This window comes from Scyliorhinus canicula, chromosome 25 (genome assembly GCF_902713615.1).
Source record: "Scyliorhinus canicula chromosome 25, sScyCan1.1, whole genome shotgun sequence".
NCBI lineage: Eukaryota > Metazoa > Chordata > Chondrichthyes > Carcharhiniformes > Scyliorhinidae > Scyliorhinus > Scyliorhinus canicula.
Genome location: NC_052170.1, coordinates 3739745 through 3754865, shown reverse-complemented (window position 1 = coordinate 3754865; position 15121 = coordinate 3739745). Strand labels below are relative to the sequence as shown.

General features: G+C 44.1%; 1 protein-coding gene and 1 long non-coding RNA gene across 16 annotated transcripts in view; one reads left to right on the top strand and one right to left on the bottom strand.

The window, feature by feature from the left end:
- The window catches only part of cacna1ab (calcium channel, voltage-dependent, P/Q type, alpha 1A subunit, b), a 617073-nt gene that overhangs the window by 405859 nt on the left and 196093 nt on the right, over positions 1-15121 (bottom strand). The gene's annotated exons all lie outside the window — the stretch shown is intronic.
- LOC119957093 overlaps positions 1-15121 on the top strand; it is a 120964-nt gene that overhangs the window by 69623 nt on the left and 36220 nt on the right. For all 6 annotated transcript variants that reach the window (XR_005458745.1, XR_005458742.1, XR_005458744.1 and 3 more), the window contains exon 2: positions 3523-3691. This is a non-coding gene — a long non-coding RNA (uncharacterized LOC119957093). The remainder of the gene's footprint in view (positions 1-3522; positions 3692-15121) is intronic.

Here is a 15121-nt window from a genome sequence, read left to right as displayed (position 1 = left end):
ACATACAAAGGTAACTAAATTCTCTGGAAGGGGTTTACATAATCCAACCTACTGCTTCATTTTTTTATATGTTTTCCCTGAGAAACTGAAAAAGATTTATCTGGTCTAATTATTATCCATTCTCAGAGTTATAACATGTAACAAGTGAGTGCAGAGTTGGGAGAAACCGCCAAAAAGATTAACAGAAATTTGTTGTGTGGGGAAATTTGGTACAGAGTGGGAGGGAGAAGGTGTTCAGTAACTTAACCAATGGACCAATTACGGAAATCCTTCCTGGAGATTTCTCCCTGCCTGGTCAATGCTTCCCAACTACAAAGCTGAAAAAAGAAATATTTTTAATTAAGAGATTCCATCTTACTGAGGCATCTTCAGGCCAACCCACATCCAACAATCCACTCTAAAAACTCTGCTCACGTTTGGTACCTTTAACAAATTCCATCACAGCAGCCGTGACAATCCACAACATTATAAAACAGTGAACAATGTTCTTTAAAAAAAGACAAAAAAAAATTTTAAAAGTTAATTCACCTCCCATGTTAAGGGATTTATTATTTTAAACTGATCAATTAATATTCAATATGTAGGTTTGCAATTGCTTGTCAGTTGTCAGTAATACTGGAGGAAAACAAAAAGAGAAAAACCCTCCGATGTCAACCATTGCAGAAAATACTTCATGTACCAGTATTGTACCATTATATTTGTAGTAAAATCCTTATGCTGCACAGAAATATATTAAGGGTTTACTGGATATAGTCCACAAAATATTGCTCACTCGTCACTATCGACATTCAGAACATTTCTTGTGGCAACCTCTGCTGTTCACCAATCAGCTTCCAATGTTCAACAAGAGAATTTCTCAATGATGTCATCAGTAGCAATCACAATCTTGAATGCTTCAGGAGTTGTTCTATTCCAGATCAGGGCTGGAATTCTCCCCTACCCGGCGGGGCGGGGGGTCCCGGCAGGCCGGAGTGGCAAACCACTCTGGCGTCGGAATTCTCCGCACCTTTAGGGGCTAGGCCCGCGCTGGAGTGGTTCCCACTCTGCCGGCCAGCATGAACGGGCTTTGGCACCCTGCCAGCCGGGGCCGAAAGGCCTTGGCGGGCGGAAGTCCGCGCATGCGCCGGAGCGTCAGCGGCTGCTGATGTAATACCGGCGCATGCGCAGGGGAGGGGGTCTCTTCCGCTCCCGCCATGGTGAAGGCATCGGCGGGGGCGGAAGAAAAAGAGTGCGCCCACGGCACAGGCCCGCCCGCCGATCGGTGGGCCTCGATCGCTGGCCAGGCCACTGTGGGGGCACCCCTCGGGGTCATATCGCCCCGTCCCCCCCCCAAAGGCCCCCGGAGCCCGCCCGCGCCGCCAATCCCGCCGGTACCAGAGGTGGTTTAAACCACGCCGGTGGGAAAGGCCTGTCAGCGGCAGGACGTCAGCCCATCGCGGGCCGGAGGATCGCCGCGGGGGGCCCACCGACCGACACGGCACGATTCCCGCCCCCGCCGATTCCCGGGCGGAGAATTCGGGACAGTTTCCTCCACGTCTATCCAAAGACAGGGCGGTCGTACACAGAAAATTTGAATGTGTGGGCACATGAGGCTGTATGGAACTGTCCAAAATTGTCACAGGGGAATGTTTGGTATACAGCAGGTTAATACTCGGAAAAGGGGGATTTGTCAGTACCGTAGGTGTGGAAAATATTTGTTTGACCCCCCCCCCCCACCCCCATCCATTCAGCATCATTTGCAGCTCCTCAGACACTGAAGCAGTCCATGTGCAAATGCAGCAAGAGCTGCACAATTTCCAAGCTTGAGCTGACAAGTAACATTCACGTCACAGCAATCGCCAGGCAATGACTCTCTCAATAAGAGAGAATCTAACCATCACCTCTTGACATTCAAATTACCATTGCTGAATCGCCCACTGTTCTCCAACCCCCAACATTCTGGGGGTTACCACTGACCAAAAACTGAACTGAAATAGCCATATAAATACTGTGGCTACAAGAGCAGGTCTGAGGCTAGGAATCCTGAGGTGAGTAACTCACCTCTTGACCCTTCAAAACCTGTCCACCATCTACAAGACGCAAGTCAGGAGTGTGAAGGGATACTCCTCACTTGCCTGGATGAGTTTAGATCCACCATCCTTCAATGCACCATGCACCTTTACCATCTCAGAAGCTTACACCAATGGCGACCGAATGGGAGCTAGGGCCTCTTCTATTGATGTGGATGTCCTCGGATACAGCCCACCACTGTTTCTGAAATATCGTTGCCAAAATGCCTGTAAGCATTTCGTCCGTTAATGGAGTGGCCAGAGTCAAGGTAGCAGCCCCTGCCATTTTCTCAGCAGACAAGCCTCCAGAAGCCTCTGAGTCTGTCGACGATTCTTTATTTGCTGGTCTCCTTGGTCTGGACGTTCTGGACATTTCTCTTGTGTGGAAATGGTATCCTATCAAATTAGTGAGGTTTTAACCCAAAAACTGGGCAAAAAGGGTCAAAAAAAAAAGTACCATGGCGGGAGCAGCCTTGTGTGCAATTATTCCCAACATGCCGCCACCGGAAGTCTCCCAAATGTTTTTTAAAGCTGACAATCCGTTCAAACAACATTGGTAGGGTGTGGAGGGTCATTCAGCTGCTGGACAAACTTCAGCTGTGCTAGGTTAAGAAAGGGCATTAGCTGGAACATTGAACTTCAAAGGGACAGTGAACACTACCAGCATGAGAACAAACCTCCCAAATAAAATGGTGTCCAGTTCAGTTCATGCCAGAAGTGTTCACGCACATCAAGGAAGCTATTTTGGAAAAAATGAAAATCGCTTATTGTCACAAGTAGGCTTCAAATGAAGTTACTGTGAAAATCCCCTAGTCGCCACATTCCAGCGCCTGTTCGGGGAGGCTGGTACAGGAATTGAACTGCGCTGCTGGCCTGCCTTGGTCTGCTTTCAAAACCAGCGATTTTGCCCTGTGCTATACCAGCGGATGCACATCATAGTATGAAAAAGCAGGTGCTAAGGCCCTGAATTTCAGCCTGCCTGTTCTGAGATGGAGATGTTAGGAAATTGCTGAGTTGAGCTACAGCAATAATGTCATTTTGTCCCCTGAAGCTTGCAAGGAACATTACGAGTGAATGTGACTGAATTCCCCTCAGAATGGATGCAGGAACCCACAACCCATAGCAGACAACTGCTCTGTGTTTTCGTAAATCAATAGCTGATTGCAACTAGAAAAATAATAAGGTCGTAAAAAAAGGAAATAAAGCATTTAAATATGGATTATAAAATGTTTAAAGCTTCTACGGTCTAAAATTATGGGAGTGAATTGTGTGTTTCCAGTTACGTGTTTCAGCAAGCTAAGCAAAATGCTTCTATTCGTCTTGCCAATCTCTAGTCCATGTTGTGTGGTTCTATGTGGGGAGTATATTATCAAACACAAATTTAAATGCTCAATTTCCGTTTTGCCTACCTCTCCTCCTCGGCTAAAAGGGACTTGCACCACACACCAGAATGGTCATCTTTCTTTTAATCCAGACAGCAAACCGGAGAAGTCGGTCCTCAATGGCCATATGTTTTCCCTGCTGATGATCCAGAACTTGGCCATAATCTTTGATTATTTGGAAGTCAGCATGCTGGAGACCACAGCTGGGGGCCCAGGTGTTTGGCATGGCGGAGAGGCACATCTGATATATTTGGAGGGAAGGTAAGTCCATACTTTCCTTGTGATGTTTGGTAAAGTATTCCTACACAGTCTGGCATACAAGGCAAGCTCAACTAAAATTTCAAGATTCACTGTGTCTCTTCTGGCCTAAAATGCAGTAGGTTTAATCTGATGGAAAAGCCACATCTGCTTCCCCTACCCATAATCAGGCCTTAAACCAAAATACTTGATCAGGTCATGGTTACATCATTTTGCATAAGAAAGAGAAGCAGAAGCAAGCCGTACAGTCCCTCAAGCTCACTCCATCATTCAATAAGATCATGGGTGACCTAAACTTGGGCTGAACTCCACTTTCCCATCTGTTCCTCATACCCCTGGCCTCCATCAGCATAACCATAGCACCGCCCCGCCCCCCCCCCCCCCCCCCCCTCACTCTGCTACCACTGGGATTGGGTTTAAAGTCAGCCCGAGATTTTGTTGTTCAGCTATTCCAAACAGATGCCAACACACTGACACGTTCAGCAGGAGTCACTGAACAATGTAGAGTTAATAATTTTCTGTCAAACCCGGAGTGATTATACTAATATCTGTTCCAATCCCAGTCGAAATTGGCCAACTCAATACACAGACAGAAGACAATTAGGAGCCCATATATACAGCATCCAAAAGCCACCTGGCCTCTTGCTCCTCCTGGACCCCACAGACCTATCCCCCTCCCCCACACAGCCCCATCTCCCTGGTCCACACGGCCCCATCCCCCTGGTCCACATGGTCATATCCCCTTGCTCCACACGGTCATATCCCCCTGCTCCACACAGCCCCCACCTCCCTACTCCACACGGCCTCATCCCCTGTTCCACATGGTCCTTGCCTCCTTGGTGCCAATGGCTTAGTATTACAATCCACTGAGCATTTACCATCAGGCAAAGCTCAAAGGAGAATCCTATTTTGCTTCTTATCTGTACTTGCTAGATCTTAATCTCAGCACTTCAATTGTTTTTTTGTCAATAGCTTTCTCTTCTGCCCCCTGAGATTCCTGTAGAAGAATTAACTGAGAAATTATGGGCTGTTCACCAACAACTAAATATTTTAATAATCCACTTGGTGGTTTTAAATTCTGTCTGTGTGTTTCAACAGTATTGTAAATATTATCAGAATATAATTCATTTTTATTGTTTCTTGTGTTAAACTATATTTATTTGATGCAAACTAGTCACAGGAGTAGAGATTTAAATTAGACCCCACATCAAATTTTTGACATGTAGCTATTCCTGGGGGCGGAAGAGTGTCACAGCACTCCCACGGCCTGTATGCTAGTGATATTGTGAAGCAGGTCTGTACTGATGATTTTAAACATCACAACAAATGCCTGATCTTGGCATTGTTGGGTTTGAAGCAGGTTCAGTGGGAAAATGCACCACCAACTGCGATACTGAGCCAAAATCAGGATCCTAGATCAGCAGCTCACTTGAGGCTAGTGGTACATCGGGTACCACCAAATCTGTGCTGGGAGCGGAGAAAGGGTGAAAAGGGAGGGGGCTACATTAGCGAGCATCACTCTGCCGCTAACCGCAAAATCCAGGCTGGTAATTCACTCTTGGGTTGCACCATAAATGGCCAAATGCTTGCACGGCACATTCTACAACCAGTTTGACAAGAATGATGAATGGAGTCCATATATTTCATAAAATCTCTTTTTTCAGAGAAGCAGAGACTGCCGCCTGAAACAACTGTGTGCTTTAACCAGCCGGCAGCAAGCGGAACAAGCTTGAGAAGCTGACTGACCTATATTTGTTTGTACCTTTGCAGCCGATGTAAAAACAAAATCAGCAGACCATGAACTTTAATGGTCCTCCATGAAGAAGGCTCCTCCTTCTTCAGGTACCTTGCGCTAAGAGGGCATTGTAACCATGGACTTCCATTGGACTGATCCACGGTTATGCTCGGCAGTGCTGCAGCGGTCTGTCATTGCTTTCTACAGTATGGATGACCAGGATACTCTCCCACTCTTACCGTCTGCCACCAGGAGTATTCAGAGGATCTACAGCAGATAATCAACCTGCTTTCCCATTTTATGAACGCATCTTCCGTGGCTATCATGTCCTGAAATGGAAATCATGGGCCTGCACGAGGGGATGGAGGGCTCGCGGCCGACCGAGTACTTTGCAAAGATGTTTGCGGAGTTGAAGGGGGAAGAGGGAAGAATCTTCCCGATACGAAGCCTGAAGCGAATGACCAACCAAGGGCGGTCATAGACTGCTTTCACAGTTACTACGTGATAGAGAAGGTTTTGAGTTGGGCATAGTGGAGACGAGAGGTGAACTAGGAAGGCGTTGATATACGAATATACCAAGATCTGACGATGGAGCTGGTGAGAAGACAGGCAGCCTTTGGATGGGTAAAGGCGGCATTGTATGGCAGCGGAGTGAGATTTGGAGTGCTCTACCCAGCTAAGCTGAGAGTAACTCACAATTTGAGACAGTGGAGGCCGTGGATGCGTTCATTAACACTGGGCATGAGATGAGAGTTAGGAATTGGACTTGGCTGGTGGGGACAGGGTTTATGTTTTTCTTATGGAGGGTTTTCTATTTGATTGGGGTTTTGTTTCTATCTCTTGAATGGGGGGTTGTTTACATGTGTTCTGGGTTTTGGTTTTGATTTTTCCTTGCGGGTGCAGTTCTGTTGTTTCTTGGTTCAAAGGAGGTGAGTTTTTTGGGAACATGGTGGCGGGTTACTGAGGAGGGGGAGGGGAGGAGCGGACAGGCTCTGGCGGGGGTCACCGCACTAGAAAACCAAGGTTGGCTAGTGAACGGGAGTGTGGTGGGGGGAGGAGCCTGTTCGAACAGGTTTCAATAGATCCTGGAGGTGTGAATGATGGGGGGAGGGGATAGATACTGGGTGAGGCGTTTGCAAGAGGGAGTGGATGAGGGGATTTGGGAAGGCGTTCGACGGTAATAATTGGATGGGGCGGGCCTGGGAGGGTGATGAGAGACCCATAGTCAGAATAGTGACGTCGAACGTGAGGGAGACCATGAGGAGAGCGAGAGTTTTTACCCATTTGAAGAGTTTAAAAGTTGACGTGGTGATGCTGCAGGGGACCATTTGAGGGTGAAGGATCAGGTGAGGCTTAGGAAGGGGTGGGTGAGCCAGGTGTTTCATTTGGGGTTCGATAGTAGGGCTCGGGAGGTGGCGATCTTGGTGGGCAAGACAGTGAGGTTACAGATGGAGAAGGTGGTGGCTGATCAGTTTGCACGTTCTCCCCGTGTCAGCATGGGTTTCCTCCGGGTGCTCCGGTTTCCTTCCACAGTCCAAACATGTACAGGTTAGGTGGATTGGCCAAACAAAATTGCCCCTTAGTGTCTAACAGGTTAGGTTGGACACTAAGGGCAATTTAGTGTCCCTTTAGTTACATGATAGTGAGGGGTGTGTTGGATCCTAGATAGTTGTCTCCCATCCAGGGTAGCCCAATTCTTCTGGAGATATACAATGATAACCCTTGGGTCTCTAAACTAAAAAGCATAGAATCATAGAATTTACAATGCAGAAGGAGGCCATTCAGCCCATCGAGTCTGCACCAGCCCTTGGAAAGAGCACCCTAGTAAAGCCCACGCCTCCATCCTATCCCCGTAACCAAGTAACCCCACCTAACCTGTCTTGTAAACCAGGATTTTCAAAAATATATTACTACAGCAGTGATACACACACTAACCCAAATACATATATTACAATATATATCTGAAATTCCTATATTTATTACTCTAGTTCAGCAGGCCTCGAGAATCCATCTTGATTTTGAACTATTTGAATCCAGTTGCCAGGGTCAGGTAAATTTGACACATATTGACTATCATACACGGACAAAAGCAAATTTGGTACTTTGATACTCAGACAATGAGGAGTGATTTTCATCATTTGGGACTGAGGGCACATTCCGTAAACAATCTAAAGAGCAACTATACCCTTCATCTAAACAAAAACAAATAAGGCCTATCAGTACTGAATGCTGACACTGGGTGCAGAAAGCTCAAATCCCGAGCATTTTAACAGAGTAGCAGGCCTGCTCACCTAGTTTAGGTACAGAATATTTTAAGGCATGTTAAATTTTCCAAATATGAGGTACACTAAGATTTTTTGTAATAGACGAGCTGTGTAGCCACATTGCTCCTTTTTAGTTTCATCTTTAGTTGCCACAGGCAGTCACTGCAATTACAAAAGGTTCATATTGTGTAAATAATGAAGGATGAAAACTCCATTTATGTCCTGCGAGAAGTTCTTCATACTAGGCAGAGAAATCACAAATTAGGTCACTTCAAAAAGAGCGACAGACAGCTACAAGTAAACTGAAGCCGATGAAAAATACATTCCAAATGAATGATCTGATATCTATTACAGAGACATGACTTCAGGATGGCATTGCTTGGGACCTGAATATTGAAGGCTCCATGACATTTAGGAAGGGACCGGTAGCTAGGAGAAGGTGGAGGCATGGCTCTATTCATTTATGATGGAATTAACACAATAGAGAGGTATGGCCTAGGTTTAGGAAACCAGGATGCAGAAGTGGTTTGGGTAGAGATGAGAAATAGTAACGCCAACAAGTCACATGTAGGAGTGGTGTACAGGCCCCCAACAGTAATCCTAACAGTGTATAAGGCAAGAAAGAATGTGAGCTTGTCAGGAAGGTACGAAGATACCCAAGCGGAATACGGACTGGGAAAATCATTTGGGAAAAGATAGACCAGATGAGGAATTCATAGGATGTTTTGGGGATAGTTACTTAAAATTGCATATTCTAGCACTTACTAGAGAGCAGACTATATTATACCCAGAATTGTACAATGATTTAGGATGAATTGATAACCTCATATAAGACCATAAGGCATAGGAGCAGAATTAGGCCACTCAGCCCGACGAGTCTGCTTCGCCCCGAGAAAGGAGCCCCAAGGTAGCAACGATAATAATGTGATGGAATTTTACATTCAGTTTGAGAGAAGAAGTGTGTCTAAGCCTAGTATTTTAAACCTAAATAAGGGCAATTATGAGGGCATGAAAGCAGATCTAGCTAAAGTGAACTGGAAAAGTAAGTTAGGGGATGTGTCAATAGAGATGCAATTGCAGACATTTAAGGGGTAATTCAGAATACACAGAATAGATACATTCCAAGGGGAGGACCCACCATCTGTGGTTAACTAAAAATGTTAAAGATAGTATTAAACATTAAAAAATATATATAATTGCACAAAAATGGTTGGGAGGTCAGAATAGGGGCAGCACGGTAGCATTGTGGATAGCACAATTGCTTCACAGCTCCAGGGTCCCAGGTTCGATTCCAGCTTGGGTCACTGTCTGTGTGGAGTCTGCACATCCTCCCCGTGTCTGCGTGGGTTTCCTCCGGGTGCTCCGGTTTCCTCCCACAGTCCAAAGATGTGCAGGTTAGGTGGATTGGCCATGATAAATTGCCCTTGGTGTCCAAAATTGCCCTTCGTGTTGTGTGGGGTTACTCGGTTATGGGGATAGGGTGGAGGTGTTGACGTTGGGTAGGGTGCTCTTTCCAAGAGCCGGTGCAGACTTGATGGGCCGAATGGCCTCCTTCTGCACTGTAAATTCTATGATAATATTGGACAGAATGTAAAAGTATCAGAGAATGACTAAAAGACTAATAAGGAGGTATAAATTAGAGTAGGCGATGAAGCTAGCTAGAAGTATTTAGACAGATAAGAGTTTTTATAGATGTTTTTTAAAGAGTTAACAAATTGAGTGTTGCTAGGATCTCACATGAAAACTCAACTATTTTCCATTTGTAAAACAGTGAGGAAATGCTATTGCTTCACAAGAGTTATAATACTGACCAATAGGTGTCTATTGAGATAAGCTTTAATTTAATCGCAGCATTAACCACATACGGACAAAGAAATAGATTTATAGTTAACAGTTACAACAGTTCTGCAACAGAAACCTTAACATACTTCCTAAACCTGCCACTATATTCCAATTAAGTAAACTAATATATCGTAAATACCCTTGATGAATAAAGTTAACAATCAGGGTTTCACTCTCTGTGCAGAATCTTTGGGGAGAGAACCTTTTCAGGACCAAACTGAAACACTTCTGTGTAGATTAGAGTTCTGGGACCTAATGACTCATTAGGTAGATCTGGCTCCTCCCATTAACCACATCATCTGTACCCAAGGCATAAGGCATATTTTTGTCTCTTCTTACAAGTTGTCCTTTGACTTGTTCAGCCAAGACAAAACATAAACATGAACACCCCAGGCTCCTTCAAACTTAAACTATATTTAATTAGTTACCTATCTGTAAACAAATAAATGGTTCTCAAGATCGATTAGCAGAACATTTCACCTGCAAATCAATGATTATCTCAATATTAAGACACCCTAATTACAGCTCTAGCAGTCATCTGGTCTGTCTGCATTTTAACCCAGGTTTTAATAATATTACTGCAAACAAATATAAAATATGACAATCTCTTACATTCACCATAGCCTTGGCCTTATAGAAAGTGAGGCTCGGCAATTCATGATGGAAAATAAGGAGATGGCAGATAAATTAAAAAAGTATTCTGCATTGGTCTTCATTATAGAGGATACAAGTAACATTCCATAAATAGTTCTAAATCAGGAAATGGAAGGGAGGGAGGAACTCAACAAAATTGGGGCTGGTTTAGCACACTGGGCTAAATCGTTGGCTTTTAATGCAGACCAAGCAGGCCATCAACACGGTTCAATTCCCGTACCAGCCTCCCCGGACAGGCACCGGAATGTGGCGACTAGGGGCTTTTCACAGTAACTTCATTGAAGCCTACTCGTGACAATAGGCGATTTTCATTTTTCATTTTCATTTTCAAAATTATAATCACCAGGGAGCTGGCACTGAGAAATGTTTGTAGTTGTGCCTTCCTTATTACCTGCTGGGCCTGGATCCTAGTTTTCTGCGATTCAAGCATGAGGACATACATATCCCTCTGCACCGAAGCACTCTGAAGCTTCTCTCCATTTAAATAATATGCTGGCTTTGCATTTTTCCAACCAAAATGGATGACATCATCCACATTAAACTTCATCTGTCAAATTTTGGCTCACTTACCTTACCTATCCATATTCATTTGGAAGTTTCTTATTTCCTCATTGCAACTTACTGTCCCACCTATTTTAGTCTCATCTGCAAATTTGGTCATAGTAGTTTTTATCCCTGCATCCAAGTCGTTAATATAGATGGGGCGGCATGTGGCGCAGTGGTTAGCACTGGGACTGCGGCATTGAGGACCCGGGTTCGAATCCCTGCCTTGGGTCACTGTCCATGTGAAGTTTGCACATTCTCTGCTTGTCTGCATGGGTTTCACCCCCACAACCAAAAGATGTGCCGTCTAGGTGGATTGGCCACACTAAATTGCCCCATAATTGGAAAAAAAAATAATTGGGTACTCTAAATTTTTTAAAAAGTCATTAATATAGATTGTAAACTGTTGGGGCCTGAGGACCGAACCCTGTGGTACGCCATTAGTTACATCTTGCCATCCAGAAAAAGACCCATTTATTCCAACTCTCTGCCTTCTGTCGGTTAGCCAGTCTTCTATCCAAGCCAATAAATTAACCCTAATCCCATGTGATCTAACCTTATGTATTAACCTTTTGTGTGGCACCTTATCCAATGCCTTCTAGAAGTCCAGATGTACTATATCTACAGGATCTTCATTATCCATGTGGCTTGTTACATCTTCAAAGAGCTGCTGCAATTTGGTCAAACACGTTTACCCTACGTAAAACCCGCTGACTCTGATCGATTGTTTTTTGACTTTCCAACTGTCCTGTTATTACTTTCTTAATAATGGATTCCAACAATTTCCCAATGGCAGATGTTAAACTAACTGGTCTATCCTTTCCTATCTTCTGCCTCCCTCCCTTTTTGAATAAGGGATTAGCATTTTTCTAATCCACTGGAACCCTTGCGGCATCCAGGGAATTTTGGAATATTGCAACCAACGGATCCACTATCTCCCCTGCCACTTCCTTGAAGACCCTAGGATGTAGGCCATCAGGCCTGGGGGATTTGTCCGTCCTCAATCCCAATATTTGGTTAGTACTTTTTCCCTGTTGAGGATGATTGTTCTAAGTTCCTCCCTTTTTATTACCTCTGCATTACCTGTTACTATTGGGAAGGTACTAGTGTCCTCTACTGTGAAAGTTGAGGTAAAATATTGATTTAATATCTCCGCCATTTCAGTGTTTCCCATTATTAACTCCCTGGTATTATCCTCCAAGGGACCAACATTCACTTTAGCTACTCTCTTTCTATATTTAGCACTCGTTTTCTTTCATCTTTTATTATTTTTAGTAACCCTTTGTTGATGTTTAAACATTTCCCAATATTCCAGCCTGCCACTGACCTTTGCAATATGATATGCCTTAGTTTTAGTTTTTGTTGTCTTTAACTTCCTTGCTTAGCCATGGATGTTTTCCCCCCTTATAATTTTCCTTCCTCTCTGGAATATATTTTGGTTGGGAGGAATTGAATATCTCCTTAAACAACTGCTACAGCTGTCCTCCCTTTTAATCTTCCTGCCCAGTCCACTAGGGCCAAATATGTCCTCGTGCCAATGTAATTACCTTTGTTTAACTCCAGAACGTTAGTATTGAACTCCAGTTTCTCGCCCTCAAACTGGATTGGAAATTCTACTATGATCACTCTTCCCTGGAGGATTCTTAACTATGAGGTCATTAATTAATACCTCCTCATTACACAATACCAAATCCAGAATAGCCTGATCCTTGGTTGGTTCCACAACATATTGCTCTAAGAAACAATCTAATAGATTCAATGAACTCTCCCTTGATGCTACCCTTGCCAATTTGTTTAATCCAGTCTACGTGCACATTAAAATCACCCATGATTATTGTTGTACATTTCTTACAAACCTCCAATATTTCCTGGTTTATACTGTGCCTTTTGGGGATCTACAGATTAATCCCACCGAGGACTTCTTTCCTTTGCTATTTCTTATTTATGAAAATGAAAATGAAAATGGCTTATTGTCACAACTAGGCTTCAAATGAAGTTACTGTGAAAAGCCCCTAGTCGCCACATTCCGGCCCTTGTTCGGGCACCTGTTGTACCCAGATTGATTCCACATCTTGATCTCCAGTGCCGATATCATTTCTCACTACAGCACTGATCCCTTTCTTCACTAGCAAACCACCTCCTTTTCCTGTCAATCCTTCCGAAATACTGAATACTTTGGATATTCAACTCTCAGACCTGGTCCCCTTTAACCATGTCTCAGTAATCACCACCAAATCATACCCCTTCATCTCAATTTGCGCTGTTAACTCATTAATTTTGTTGCGAATGCTCCCGCCATTCAGACACAAAGCCTTTAAGTTTGTTCTATTAACAAATTTCCCTACTCATATCTGATTCCTTCGAAATATGACATTCGACTTTTAATTCCAGATTTTTATTGAATTCAAATTGCAGCATCTACCGATGCAGAATTCAAACCCAGGTCTCCAGAGGATTACCCTGGGTCTCTGGATTACTGGTCTAGTGACAATACCTGTTTCCTCGAGTGAGGGGCCTTATCAACACCTCTCTACATTGTCATTGAGAATGTTCAATGTGGATAGTGGATACAAGCAATCTTTGAATTTCCAGTACTGACCTTGATGAACACAAAAATTCATCAGTTGGGAAAACTGAAGCTATGCTGAATGTATGTTAGTAAAATTAGGTCATTTATCCACAGAGGAAAACAGCGCATTTGGATCTTAAGAACAATAGCATTGAAACTAAAGATTCGCAAAACGTCTTACCCAGAAGATTCAGTATGTCTAAGAACTGCGGACTTTGCCATCATTTTCTCTCCTTGTCAAATGGTTAACTCAGGCTTAGATACAATTTTATCTGCACCTGCAATTAATCCTCAACGACCTCATCCAAGTGACTCTGTACATGCAGTAGTCTCGGCAGTGATGAGGAGATCACAGCTAACCCTGAGCTTGTCCTTACACCCAAACACACTTTCCACCAGCTCCATGGATAATGATCAGAAGTTGGATTGCATTCCTTAAACCAGAAGCTTGGAGGCAGGTTTTAGTGATTCTGCTGCTCCCATTCCTTTTTCCAACTTCACCTCCAATCAAACGCTGATTCGCAATGCTTTCAAGATGTTCTTCTTGCCGTATCTCAGCAAAAATCTCCCCAACTACGTAAACTATCTCACAGGGTCTACTCCCTGACTCAACACAACCTGGATATTAAAGCTGGCACCATTATTCTCTGATAAGTTCAAATCTACAATGCCAGTGCATTTATCTACTGAACCATTGAATGAGGTTATGATACAGAAGGATGGGCCAATGAGGTCTCTCAGGGTAGCACCTGTCGATCTAGTATTGCAGAGTGTGACAAGACTTTGTGAAATGCAAAGTGATTGAGGTTAACGAGGCAGAACTGATACTGGACATGATTTTGTTCAAAGTGTTCTCAACTTCCACCCAATTTAATCTGATGGTTCAACTCTCCTTACATACAAAACATCATACAAGATCCTAGATCACAGAAGGAGATCATAGAATCCCTACAGTGCAGAAGGAGGCCACTCGGCCCATCGGGTTTGCACCGACCCTCCGAAAGAGCACCCCATTCAGGCCCTCGTTCCTGCCCCATCACCGTAACCCCACCATTAATATAGATGGGGCGGCCTTTTGGGCACAAAGGGGCAATTTAGCAAGGCCAATCCACCTAACCTGCATATCTTTGGACTGTGGGAGGAAACTGGAGGAAACCCACGCAGACACAAGGAGAACGTGCAAACTCCATACAGACAGTGACCCAAGGTCGGAATGGAGCCTGGCGTTGTGAGGCAGTAGTGCTAACTACTGTGCCACCCCTAATTTCCTTCGTACTCATGCTTATACCATAGAATAAAACTTGTCACATGTATATTCCACATGAGGCACTTTGTTCCAAATCGAATCACTGGGGACAGAATGCCCAAAAAATGAGCAAAATATCACATACGCTGGGCTATGAATCAAAGCAGCATGCCTTCACTTATCCTGTTCCTAACCAGTGAAGCTATTCCTTTCCACGGTAGTTTGTTGAATCTTGCAGGGGAACCAAGGACATACTCCACATCTCAGGGCTCCAAATAGGCCTCAACCTGCTCTGCCGGCAGCCTGGAAAACAAATCTGTCATTCCTCAAGAATACAGATGTCAGCAACTTCTATAATAATAGCAGCCAGCTTACACACTTGGGTCTTAACGCTCTGCACAGTTCCTCTCAGAGATCTCTGGAACAATACTTCCTTGACTGCAGTGTTGCTGACATTTTTCTGATCAGTGTGCAACTCAACTGATCAAAACTGATTGAGCTCATGAAAAAGAAAAAGGAGAAAGCAAAACCTAACATTACAAGAGCAGGTGTAACCAAAACAAATAGTGTTATTCTTCCG